The sequence below is a fragment of the Momordica charantia genome, assembly GCF_013281855.1.
Source record: "Momordica charantia cultivar OHB3-1 chromosome 3 unlocalized genomic scaffold, Mcharantia_2.0 BLBB01000003.1, whole genome shotgun sequence".
NCBI classification, from domain to species: Eukaryota; Viridiplantae; Streptophyta; class Magnoliopsida; order Cucurbitales; family Cucurbitaceae; genus Momordica; species Momordica charantia.
Window position 1 is genome coordinate 14,446,818 of NW_028275161.1, and position 14,545 is coordinate 14,461,362.

Sequence of the window (14,545 nt, forward strand, 5' to 3'; positions counted from 1 at the left end):
GATCCCTAATAATTTAAGAATTACTATTGATTGATTATATAGTAATCCTTAAATTACTAGGATTGAGGGAGGATTAGGAGAGATGCTCAAAATTAATGAGATTGCTCCTCAATTTGGCTACCTTATAAAAGTCTTTCAGTTCCACAGTTGAAGTACCGAACATTGTTCCCAACGCCACATGGGTAAAGTTTTATGATGGAAAATGGTTGTGCAACCACAAACCACACTCAAAACCTCCTCCCCCAACCGTCATAAAAGATAAGTTTTCTGACTCATAGATGTAGTGCTTTCGTTTTTATTTTTTATTTTTTATTTATTTTTCTGAAGTATTAGTTAATCAATTAGAAACTCTTCCTAATGTTTATTTGTTTTCTGTTTCAAACTTCTGCTTTATGGAATTATAAATAGGTATTTCTTTTTTCTATTTTTTTAGAGTTCACAATGTCTTGACCAATCGTAGTAAGGTTGTTATATAAAATTTTAACTTTATAACTATTAGTATATGTTTAGGAAGTAATATTTGTAGTTTATAATAAAATTGTGTTTTATTTTTTTGTTTGTAAGAAAGGAAATTTTAATAGATGACAATATAATTCACATGTGGTTATATTTGTCCCTATAGCAACAATATTATGATTCTGTAAATATGTTATTTTATGGGCACTTGTAAATATGATAAAAAAATTTAGCAAAAAAAGCAAAATAGCAACTACATTTCGTTTTTTCAAATATAGCACTTTTTATCATAAAAACGAAGGTCCAATTATGAAATTACAAATTCACCCTTTAATATATTTCATATATATCTGTAATATATCTAACCACTGATATATATTTCTGATATACTACTGATATAATAATGATATACAATTGATTGACTTTTGATATCTACTCAACTTCTAACATGTCTTACCACTGATATACGTATGATAACCATTGATTTACCACGCTGATACAATACATATATATGTGATATATATTTGATATGTCTCTAATTTACAATTGATATACAAATGATATACCACTGATATAACGATGGTATCTACTGATATAACTTCTTATATGATTATATAATTTACCACTAATATAACATTGATATGTATTTGATATATACTTAATATGCTTCTAATTTACCACTTATATACCTCTGATATAACCATTATATCTACTAATATAACTATGATATATATGTGTTGATATCATACTATTATATCCAATATTTTTTTCAGATGAAAACAATGGTGCAAAATTTTTTATTATTTTTGAAATATAAAGTTATTATTTAAAAGGTTTATGTGGACCAAAAATTTAAATAGTTTATATCCCTTATATTTAGTATCTAATTAATATTAATATTGAATAAATAGAGGTGATATAGTAATCAACATTATTGATAATATTAGTATATTAATGAACAAATTGAAATGATAAAAACTAGAATTTAAACCGTTGATATACCACTAAAAATTAAACATTTGATATACCTTATATTTAGTATATCAATTGCAAATATATTTAGTATACCAGTTGGAAATATATTTAGTATATCATAAATTAGAAGTACATCAGATATATATATATTATATGTATAATACGTACATTTGATGTATAACAGTGATATATCTGATAATGTATATCATGATACATCTGATATTGTATATTATAGAGTACATCGAATGTATATCGGAAGTATATTAGAGTTACATCGAATGTATATTAGATATAGATTGGATGTATATCATATACAAATTTATATCATATATATATATATATCAGATATAGATATATATCAGATATCATAAGGGTAAAATTGGAATAATAAAAATTTTGAAAATAAAAATTCAAATATTTTGCTATATTTGAAAATTTGAAAAGCTGGTGACATTTTTTAAAATACATAAAATATTTTTGCTGCCCACCACAATTATCCTAGAATAAACTATTTTGTCATATTTACCATAGGGTATTTTTATTGGTTGGAAAATAAAATTGAATAGTTAGAAAAATGGTTAGGAGGGGACAAATTTCGCAAATATGATGGAGAAACGGGAATGGAGATGCGATAACTATTGGAATAGATCCCAAGAGATGGTAACTGTGTGCCAGTTTTGGTTAGTTTCATGAAAAATAACTTCTTTGCAAAATCGAGCTCGAACCTGTCAGAGAGGGGGCTAATATTTGGGAAAAGAAATCGGATGCCACGTGGAGGACCGCGATTCGCCAAAAGAAGCATTCCCCAGATGAACTTTTGAGCAGCTCCACCTTGGCAACATTCTCGGTGGGTAACTTCGTTGCTATTTCCAATATCAGACCATCAATACTTAAGCTAAACTGTTCGGGTTCGATCTGCTCGATCCGACAGGTCCGACCTCAAATCCAACAAGGTAACCGCCTATCCATCCCTTGTCGGTACCTAAACCTATAAATAGAGGGTCTTATTTTACCATCAGGTAGGGAATTTCTCCTCGAACTTAATATTGAGTCCGAGTTGCCTCCTAACTTGAGCGTCGAAATTTTTGTTGTCTTATGTAGGTCTTCCCTCTGTGCTCTAAGTCGGAGCTGGGACCGAGTTCAAGCTGACCAAGTTTGACGTTGTGCAACTCTCTACCTAAACACACACCAAAAATAGAGGTGGAATTTTTTTTGGAAGATTAAAGTACCTCATAAAGCCCAAATCTGTTGTTGGAAAACCTATCAAGATATCCTTCCAAGTAAGGAAAATCTTCTAACGAAGGGCATCATCGCTTACATGTTATGTATTTTTTGTAGGAACAACGAAGAGAGTTCTAGTCATATCCTATGGGGTTGTTAGGTAACGAACAGTATCTGGCAAAATTACACTAATTGTGATATGATTTATTTTGGCATTAACAGATTTGTAAGGGATTGAAAAGACTATTGGAATAGATGCTGGAAAGAACACCTGTAGAGGATAGAGGTAACATTCTGATCATAGCATGGCAAATTTGGGAAGAAAGAAATTCATCAATTTTCAGAGACAAGGTGATAAATATTTCAGAAATCCAGCAAAGAATAGATATACAGATCAGACAATATTTAGTAATTTCGACATCTCAAGCCAGAGAAACAACATAACAACACAAACAACTAAGAATTAAAGGTCCCTTCGACACACGCTTGGAAGCTAAACACTAATGCGACTTGGTTTCCAATAAGAAAGGTAGGGGGACTGGGGTGGATCATCAGAGATGAGAAATGAGCCATTCTTAAAGCTGTATGTGAAGTTATTTATGAAGGAAGAGAGTTAAAGCACCTCTAACTTATGGCGATTCGTCGTGGCCTAGAATCGGAATCCCCGAACATACGACTCAAACCCACTATATTTGGAGACTGATTCGAGAGATGCAGCTCATCTCCTCCAAAGAAATCAACAAAATCTCACAGAAATTTTAGGTGGCTGGTTGATGAAATCTGGAATTTAAGAGCATCTGCAGGGTTGGTCTCTACAGAATACATCGGAAAAACGTTTGTGGCAGATTGCAAGTAGAGGCTCGGGGTAATGGCATCACACAAAGAGGGCAGATCGAGATTATTGTTTGGGGTAATTGTATCTTGATTATTTGTGAGTTCTTTCATTTCTCTACCTAAGTATAGTGTTAAATACTTAGAAGCTAAGGAGTTTTTGTTGAAATCTCTAGAGGGTGAGATATTGTGAGTGCTTGTATCCAATCTCTTTATTAGTGGAACCCGTATTTGAGCGGAAGACTGGACGTAGCTCATAATCTATTGGGGTGAACATTTAAATTCTTGTGTCTTTTATTACTTTCCTTTAATCTCTTATATGTGTTGTATGATTGTAATTTATTGGATATAACTGTGGAAGGGGAAATTGCTTGGAGTATTTTGATTTCCCAACAAGTGATATCCGAGCTATAAGGTTGCAGTGTCATGGGATCCAGTCAGAAGTCACATCACTCCTTTTAGGGGGTGTTGAGATTTGTTGGGGAGAACTTTGAGTTTTGGAAGATGCAAGGGACAAATCTTCTTACCTACAAGCAAATTCATAGAACCATGAAAGAACGATCGGCCGCTGGGATATTAGATAAAGAGTGAATAGAGATGGATGAGCAAGTGGTATCAATCATTAGGCTGTGTTCGACGTTGAATGTGATGAGTCTCGTGGCGAGTGGACTGATGAAGACTTTGACTAACAGGTATGAAAAACCTTCTGCTAACAGTAAGGTGTATCTTATCATGAGATATTTCAACATCCACATGGAGGAGGCGGTGAACTCCCACATTAATGAAGTCACTGATATGATGAATAAGTTGCAATCGATGGAGATTATTTCTTTAGAGGTGGAAGCTATAAAAAAACCGTTATCCTATTTGCCTGACAGTTGAGAGACGATGAAGACGGGGGTGTCAAATTCGTTAGTGGACAAGAGTCTTAAATTTTCAGATATTTGTGACGCTGGAATAGCTGAAGAGGTTCGTAGAAAAGGGAGTGGGAAAATTTCTGCACCCACTTCTAGAGGGGAGAACGGTTTGGAATCAGCATTAGTTGCTTAGAGTAGAGGCAAATGGAAGATGACTTATAAGAGAAAGCAGTAGGATAGAAGTTAGAGAAGTGGGATGCAGTAGAGATGTGGAGTTGTTTTTACTGCCACAAGAAAGGACACATCGAGCGTTTTTGCAGGAAGCTAAAGGAGGATCATCAGAAGGGTGATTCTGTTAATGTTGCAAAAGAAGTAGAAGAGTTTCTGCCCTGTATTGAGAACAACAAAGTAGATGATCATTAGAGTAGGTTGTGGACATTACAACATCAGTACATGTATCTTCAGACAAAAAATGGTTTGCATCTTTCACTAGTCAGCATGGTGAGGTGATCAGGATGGAGAATGAGAGTATCTCCAAGGTTAGAAGAATTGGAGATGTCTGTTTGAAGACTCATAGAGGGACCGAATTGGTGTTGCGAGCTGTCAATTATATTCTAGGTTTCAGAATGAATTTGTTATATATTGGGAAATTGATATGAGTATCTAATATACTAATATAAGTGAAAATTTGTGTTATATTTGAAAGTTTTAAAAATCAGGTGACATATTTTGAAATACATAAGAGATTTTTTATCCCCACTCTAATTTTCCTTTAATTTATGCCAATAAAATAAGGGAAATTGTATTGGGTAGCTAAACTTTTATCTATATATACAAAAATGTCAACCTCTTTTGTATTTTGCAAATATGGCAAAATATTTGAATTTTTATTTTCAAAAATTTTATTATTCCAGTTTTACCCTTATGATATCTGATATACATGATGTATATATATATATTATATACTTCCGATGGATGTATATCTGATATACGCTCGATAGATATATATCTGATATACGTCCGATATATCTCTGATATACTTTTGATCTACATCTGATGTACATCCAATGTACCTCTGATATACATTAGATGTATGTACATATTATAAATCTAATATACATATGATGTATCTCTAATTTATGATATACTAAATATATTTGTAATGATGTACCTATGTATATCTTATCTGATATATATCTGATGTATCTCTAATGTACATTTGATGTATATCAGTGACATACTAAATATATTTGTAACTGATATCTGATATACATCAGAAGATATTAGTAGATCACAGATACATCAATGTTAGATATCAGTAAATATCATGGTTATATCAATGGTAAATTAGAGGCATATTAAATATATATCACAGATGCATCAAAGTTATATTAGTGGTAAATCATATAATCATATGAGAAGTTATATTAGTAGATATCATAGTTGTATCAGTGGTAAATTAAAGACATATGAAGTATATATTACAGATATATATATAAGTGTTATATTAGCATGGTAAAATCAATGGTAAATTATATAATCATATAAGAACTTATATCAATAAAAATCATAGTTATATCATATGTATATCAGTGGTAAACCATATTAGAAGTTATAGGGTAGATATCATAGATATATCAGAAGTAAATAAGTTGTATATCAATATTATATCAGTGGTATATCAAAGACATATCAATAATATATTACACATATATTAGTGGTAAATCAATAAATAGTAAATAATATAATCATATAAGAAGTTATATTAGTAGATATCATAGTTATATTAATGATATATCAATTGTATATCAATAGTAGATCAGATGTATATCAAGCATATATCAGATATATATATATATATATATATATATATAAAAGTGCTATATCAATGGTTATCAATGATACGATGGTAAATTTGACATTTTATTATTGGACCCTCGTTTTTTATAAAAATTTTGCTATATTTGCAAATCTAAAATATAGATGCTAAATTTGTTATTTTCTTAAATTTTTTTGCCATATTTGTAACTGTCCCAAGAATATATATCGTACGGTATTATATTAGACATCCATTACAATGAGATGTATTTCAATATATTTTAGAAATAAATATATATAAATTTGAGGAAATAAAGTTGTTAATTTCAGTTAAGTAAATATTGGGGTAGACATCAAAACTTCAACCTTTAAGAGGGCTATGCTAGATTGACTTACGAAACTTTATAGCAGTGGGGGAGAGGGTTTTGAAGGAGAATTATTTAATATTGCAGCGTAGTTATACCTCCCAATTAAGGGTGTTAAAAAAATTCAATGACTCGAGAAATCCAATTAATCCAACCTAATCTGTATGGTTAACCATACAAATTTTACCGAGTTGAGTTAAATTCAAGAATTCACCTGAATCAAATTTGAGTTAAACTGAATAAAAGCAAACTTTTTATTAATTTTAAAATTTATTTTCTCTATTCACCATAAAAACTATATATAGTTTCATTTATTTTAGTTTTATTTCATTCAATGATTTGTTATGGATTATTTATCCTACACCAACTTTTTTAAACAATATCTTTTTTTTTTTAAATATCTACTTGTTCACGGTATAAATAAATTTCAGACTTTAAGTATATATCTTGTTTCGATATTAGACAATATATTATCATTATTATTATTTTTTTATACAACTCAAATATTAATTTCACGATTGGGTTGTGATGAATTTATTATTTATTAAGAGTGTGTTTGGGTTGAATATATTTACAATACGAACCATTAGATTGAGTCTAAAAAAATACCTCGAGCCATACCAACCCAACTCAAACCATCTAACACCCCTATTCGCAATAAGCATGAGATCATGTTGGCTCGAAATAAAGTTTCAAATTTCTCTTTTACGAGAGACTATGGTTTTTTTTTTTTTTCCTTAAGGAAGAAAAGAGACTAAATTGCGATGTAGTTTTAGAGTGCACTATACATAAATAAGAACAATACTTGGGAATAATATTTAGGTGCCTTCTTTAGTGTCATCCTCCTTATATTTGTCAAACATTTAATAAACATGTAAATTATGTTTCAATAAATAATCAAACCACTTGTTTACATAAGAATCTGCAAGCAGAATAGAAATGAATTTTGTTGGGAGATATTTTAGTTTCATCTCTCTTCTTTTGGCATTTGCAATATTGGGTTCATCGTCAGATGGCAATAATCTTGAAGATTTTCTTCACTGTATTTCTCTTCATTCTTCAACCAATGACTCAAATCCAATCCTTATTCACACCCCATCCTCTCCCTCCTACTCTTCTATTCTAAATTTCAATATTGGAAACCTCAGATTCTCAGGATTCGATACCCCAAAACCAGTCGCCATCATCACCCCATCAAAAGCCTCCCACGTCCAAGCATCAGTCATTTGCTGCAGAAATCACGACCTCCAAATCCGAACCCGCAGCGGAGGCCACGACTCCGAAGGTCTTTCTTATGTTTCCAACGTCCCATTTGTGTTAGTTGATTTGATCAATCTTAATTCAGTTACCGTCGACACCGAAAACAGTACTACATAGGTTCAATCCGGGGCAACCATCGGCGAACTCTATTACAGAATTGGCGAGAAAACCAAAACTCTTGGTTTTCCTGGTGCGGTGGTGCCAAACGTGGGAGTTGATGGGTTCTTAAGCGGCGGCGGGATCGGGGCGATGGTTAGAAAGTATGGTCTTGCGGCGGATAATGTGGTGGATGCTTACCTTGTGGATGCAAATGGGAAGCTTCATGACAGAAAATCAATGGGGGAGGATTTGTTTTCGGCGATTAGAGGTGGTGGAGGAGGGAGCTTTTGGGATCGTTTTGGCTTGGAAGTTAAAGTTGGTTCCAGTTCCTCTTATTGTTACGTCATTTGCTATTAGCAAAACTTGGGACCAAAACGTGGCCAAGTTAGTCCATCGATGGCAATATGTTGCACCAGAGGCAGATGAAAATCTGTTCATCAGTGTCATAGTTACAGGTCTGAAAATTTAACTTCCAATCTTTTTTTAACAAGTGATGATAGCATCCATCTTTTGCCTATAGCAGTTCAATTTTCGACAACTGAATAAAAGAATGGAAGACAGAAAGGAAAATATAATAAACAGATGTCAATTTTTTAAATTGTGGTATGGCAGAAGTGATTTTTCTTAGTTTTAATTATCATTTAAATTTTAGCGATACTATTTTTTACTATTTTAATTTTTTTCTATATTTAAAAATACATATTTACTTTATATTTATGAAATATCTCAATCACCCATTTATGCTGTATCTGAAAAAAAAAAAATAGAAAAGTGTTATGGTTACTTAGCAACATTTGATGTTAACAGCATGGAATTCAAGCGAAGGAGGCGGTAGAATGATGAGAGCTTTATTCTTCTCCTTATTTCTTGGAAAGACCGAGGAGCTTATTTCCATCATGGAGAAGAGCTTCCCAGAGTTGAGATTAAAAAAGGAAGATTGTATCGAAACGAGTTGGATTGAATCAACTGCGATTTTGCCAATTGCAAGTGGGTTTGTTTCTGGAGAACATTTGGAAGTTTTAGTTGAAAAATTCCCACTTAACAACAGAAGATATAAAGCGAAGTCTGATTTTGCAACAGAACCCATCTCAGAAACTGCCATGGAAGGAATATGGGAAAGGTTCAAAAGTACTGGAGGAATAGGAACAGTACAACTCATTTTGAACCCATATGGGGGAAAACTGAACGAGATTTCAGAAACAGAAACTCCCTCCCCTCATCGAGCTGGATATCCCATCAAAATCTTCTACTACGTTGCATGGGAACAACCGGATGCCGATGCAAGGCACTTGGAATGGTCCCGAGAGCTTTATAGTTACATGACTCCTTTTGTGTCAAAATCACTGAGAGCTGTATATACAAATTGCAGAGATCTCGACATCGGGAGAAACAACGAGGATGGGATTCGAACAAGCTATGAGGAAGCAAGCGTTTGGGGGTTGAAATATTTTGGAAATAATTTTAAAAGGTTGGTGGAAGTGAAGACTAAAAGTGGATCCCTTAAACTTCCTCCGACACCAACAGAGCATACCACCCGTATCAGGTGGAAGAATCCAAACAAAGATCTCTTCATGCCCGGATGTGTCTTATCTCTAGAAAAAAATCAAGGAGTGTCTTTTTTTCCTTTTTTTTTTTTTTTTTTTTTTGCGCTTTGGGACAATAATAACACATTTTAATCAAGATGTCAAACGTGTCGACTTAGTTGAGATATCTTGTAAAAATCGCTTTTCCCTTTATCGACAATAGTCGTGAACACGTCGATGTCAAATACATGTCTTCCGATTGTTGCCCATAATTTACAAATATCACATTCTAGTGAAATGCGAATATGTACTCACCGACAATGCACGGCTCCGTGATTTTGGAATGAATGACACTGGCCTGTTATATAACTACAACCACTTGACGGCTCACTTGGATGCTTCCCTCTACGTGGGAATTTCAAGTTTAGCAACTATCTATTTATAAAATAAGAAGTTCCCTGTGTAGAAAATTGGGAGTTATTACATTTTTTTAGTTATTTTTTGACAAATTATGGTGCTTTTTAATAAAGAAATGGCCCGAAATTTTATTAGACAAACATCTAATAAGATGGCCTAAAAAGATGAAGGCTGCATTTCCATAGACAAAGTTGAGACAGGTACTCCTCTTTCATCGAGATCACGGTCATTCGATTGACCTCACAGAAGATGGAAAACCTGATACAAAAAGGTTACCTTAAAGAATTCGTGGAAGGGGAACAAAGAGGTAACAAATCCCTCGTAGGAAAATCAAAATGATATTTGGAGGACCTATAAGAGGTGAATCAGGGAAGTAAAACAACCTACAAATAGAAGAGATTGGTTAGGATTTTTAACGACAAAGCTAGGACTGATGTTTAAATTTGAGGATGTTATTTTATCGTCTTGCTACACATAATTTTTTTAGGCATCACATTTATATTATGTTATGTAGACGCTATTTTTCATTTGTTTCCTTGTAATTTGAATAAATTTCTTCTGTTATTCTTTTCTTTATTACTTGAGTCTATTTTTCTTTGACTCCTGAAAGAAAACCACCTCAAGTGGGGCCAGGGCCAGGTAAGTAATAACACCACAAGAAATTCCAACTAATTAACTCCAAGTAACTAATAAACTAAAGACGACTTAGTCACAACTACTTAATATTAGGCCAATTAAGGAACTCCCAAGGCTTAATTGCGCAAAAAATGCAGAGCAAGTAATGAGTCCAATAGACTTAATTGTAGCCCACCAAGTTCATTAACGAACATCAAGGGTTTTAAAATTGAATGCAGGCAAAAAATTGAGCGAGTTAACAAATCCAATAGACTTGATCAATGATCAACAAGTGATAACAAACTAAGAATGGCAGACGAAAAAAATGGTCTATCAAAAATGGCCAACAACGAATAACGAACCAACAATGACGAACCAAAAATAGTCAATCAGCAAGTAACACATTTTTCAAGACAATTCATGAAAGAATACTCTCAATAATGCATAAGTTCGACGTTTCATATAAACTTCTACATTGAGAGTGGGGGCCACTGTTATGGGTGGAGTAAAGCAAGACTAAGAACGATTAAACCCTGACGAACCAAGCCAAGACATCAAATTGGCATTCGAGAACTCAATGGCTTAGATCGAATAAAAAGGTCTGGCCTAAAAACCAAAGGCTAGGCCAAATAGTAAATCGGCTAGTCGGCTTGGCTATATCTTGCAGCGGACCAACTTTCGTTAGCTCGGCCAGGCCTTGTAACCCATCAACCTTGGTCAGCTGGTCGACTGGGCTAATGTGGATGTTGATCAGCCTTGGCTGGCTGGTTGGCTTGGCTAGCCAAAAACCCAACCAACTTGATGTTGGTCGGCTCGACCAAGACCATGTCTCGAGCGCCCTAGCACTTAGGCTTTGCACCTTGGTGTTAGGTCGAGGTCGAGCAACTTATCAGCTCAGTTCGATTGTCATCTTTATTTCGGTATAGAATGCCATAGCCCAACAGAACTAAGGAAAAAGTTCCATAACGCTCAACTATATGAAAACAAGAGGATGTCCTAAAGAGAAAAGGATATTTCTTTACGTTAATCCCAAAAAAGTAGTGCAAGACTCCAATCTTTCAATGCAAATTCTGACCCTAAAGTTTGTATAAGTTGTTGGATAGGAGCTGTACTATTTGTACTATTTCATGTAAGAATGATGTCATCTACATATATTAGTGTGAGCATTAATAATGAGTCAATTTTAAGGATAAATAGAGAAGGATCAAATCTAGTACATGTAAACCCAATATGGAGAAAAAAAAAATTAGAAATCCTATCAAACCAAGCTCTTGGTACTTGTTTTAAACCATAAATGGACTTTTGAAGTTTGCCCTATATATAGGATAGGGATGATCCTCATTCGTTGTATTTGAATTGTCTTTATGTGTTTCAATCGTGTCTTTGCTTCTTGGATCAGTAACTGGGTTGGGAGTTTCAAGTTCTTCAAGAGATATATTAATTATGACATTGTTGGCCGACACATTATTTATTTCTTTTTGTGTTGATACCTCACTTTTGTCTAATGTACCTGCAAAATCAGTAACAAAAAGAGGGAAAACACTCCTATTGGTGTTATTAGGAGTTTTGTTATTGAAAGGAAAACATTCTTTCATCAAACACAACATGCCTTGAAATATACATTCTATTGTTCACCGGATCAAGACACCTATATCATTTGTGTTCCATGCTATATTATCCAACAAAGATGCAAGGATATGTTTGTTTCGAAAATTTGTTTTTGTAAGGATTATCTCTTAGATATGGAAAAGCCCAACTACATCCAACAATTCTTATATTGTCATAGTTAGGTTTTTTACAATATAATTTTTGGAAAGGAGAATTCTGTGTAGGCATACAATTTATGAGGTAAACTGCAGTTAGAAAGGAATCAACTCAATACTTTAAAGACATATGAGCTTGAAAAATAAGAGATAGACCTATTTCCACAATGTGTCTATATTTTCTTTCTAGTACTCCATTATGTTGAGGAGTGTAAGGGCAAGAGTATGGTTGATGGATCCCATTTTGTTGCAAGATATTTTTAAAGGATAGATTGAAATTCTCCACCACCGTCACTTTGAAAAACCTATATTATTATTTTTCCTTTAAATTGATTTTCTACTAAAGAGTTAAATTTAACAAAACAAGTAACGAAATCAGACTTCTTTCTCAAGGGATAAAGCCACACAAATCCTGAATAATCATCAATGAAACTGACAAGAAGCTACAGGAGCGGGTCTCCAAATATCACAATGTATTTTATCTCTACGTTTCAAACAACGATTTTCAGTAGATTTAAAAGGAAGCTTAAAATTTTTTCCCCGATGACAACTAGTACATACTTGTTGTTCCTTTTTCCAACTTGTCACATTAATGAAATTTTAAGAAATTATCATTTAAATGACCTAATCATTTATGTCGAATAGAACAAGAACTTGAAGCTTTATTAGCAATCAAAGCAGTTTTAACAGAATCAATTAATTGGTGCATTGTTGTAAGAAACTATATAAGATTTTAAAAAATCAGTAGATGAAGGAAGGTAGGCAACTAGATTATGTTTATGCTTGGTCTGTAATTCTCTCAAATGATATAGCCCTTTTTTTTTGTAGCCTTCAGCAAGCACTTGTCTTTGTTGGTCCTTAATACGAAATTTATTAGCAAAGAAGGTAATTGAACACTTATTATCTTTGCTGATAGATAAGAGGTTCTTTCTTATTTCAAGCACAATGAGTACATTTTTAAGAACTAGCTGACCTTTGGAGTTTTAAATAAAGTTTGACCTGTGTGTGATATTCAAACCTATGCCATCACCAACAAATAGTTTGTTAGGACCATAAAAGGAACGAGCAAATTGTATTTTACCTGGATCATTCACTATGTGTGACGTTGCTCCAGAATCAGCATAGATCTTGTTATCCTCAACTTTATTTAACGTGAGTGCAGCAAGTGCTTTTGGGATATCCTCAGATTGCTAAGCATGATCGAAGCGATTCAAACATTTAACAGTTTTGTGGTAATTTTTACGACATATTTGGCATATTATTCCTCTGTCTTGCTTGAAATCTATCATGTTACTGACGAGATATTGTTTTTCAAAGGAGAGTGAGTACCTAGTTGAAAATTGTTGTGATCCTTTGGTTGCCTACTACGATGGAATCCTCTTCCTCGAGAGGAGAATGGTGGTCCTTTCCCCTTATTTCTTCTTCCTCAGTTTGAGTAGAAAGCTTGATTAACTTGAATTTGACTAGCCTTTTCTTCTTCCTCTTCAATAGAAATAAGTTGATCATGTATTTCTAAGGCAATAACAAATTAATTGTAAGAAGGATATGGAGTTTTAACAACACAGCTGTCCTAAAATCCTTATATTTGCTCTCCAATCCTCTAGCTAAGTGAAAGACTTTTGACGCATCTTCTAAATTCCTTTTCATAGCAGCAAGCTTATCACATAGACTCTTAAATTTCCCGATATACTCATCAAGAGACAAGGTTCATTTTTCAAAGTGGGAAAGACTCCGTTAATGTATATTTCATTCTCTTTAGAGTTAATAGTTGATCTATAAGAAAATACCTTTTTTGAGTTTTGGTACCTTCAATCAATGCTAACACATCTTCAGCAATGATTCTTAGTAGCCAAGATGTAGCCAATATGTTAAGAGGCTGTCATTGTTGGTCCCTATGTTGAGTTGAGGGGTTGGTCACAGCATTGTCATTCTTGTCTTTGATTAAATCTACTGTGGGAGCCTTTTTGATAAGGTGATGCTCTAGGCCAAGCGTTCGTATGAGTGGCAACACCTGTGACTTCCACAATAGATAATTTGAGAAATTTAACTTGATAGAGATGAGACTTGCACATTGATGGAATGATTGTATAGCCAATGAGATTTATTTTTCTGCCATGAGAAAAAAATGAAAGCAGAGAGGAAGAATGTGTGTGATAGATGAGGCCAAGAAGTTTAGAATGAAGGTCAATTGAAGCACAATCGAGTTCTCTTTTCATGTATAATGCTTTGATGCCATAAAATATTTAGCATGAAATGCACAAGAAGAAAGAACTGTACAATTATACTATAATTTAATTGATTTAATTTCTTGTGTACAGAAACTAAACCAATACAGTTGTTAAATA

General features: G+C 33.4%; 1 pseudogene; it reads left to right on the forward strand.

Moving 5' to 3' along the window:
- Window positions 1–7,462: 7,462 nt before the first annotated feature.
- On the forward strand, window positions 7,463–9,478 carry LOC111020466 (tetrahydroberberine oxidase pseudogene; annotated as a pseudogene).
- Window positions 9,479–14,545: the final 5,067 nt, after the last annotated feature.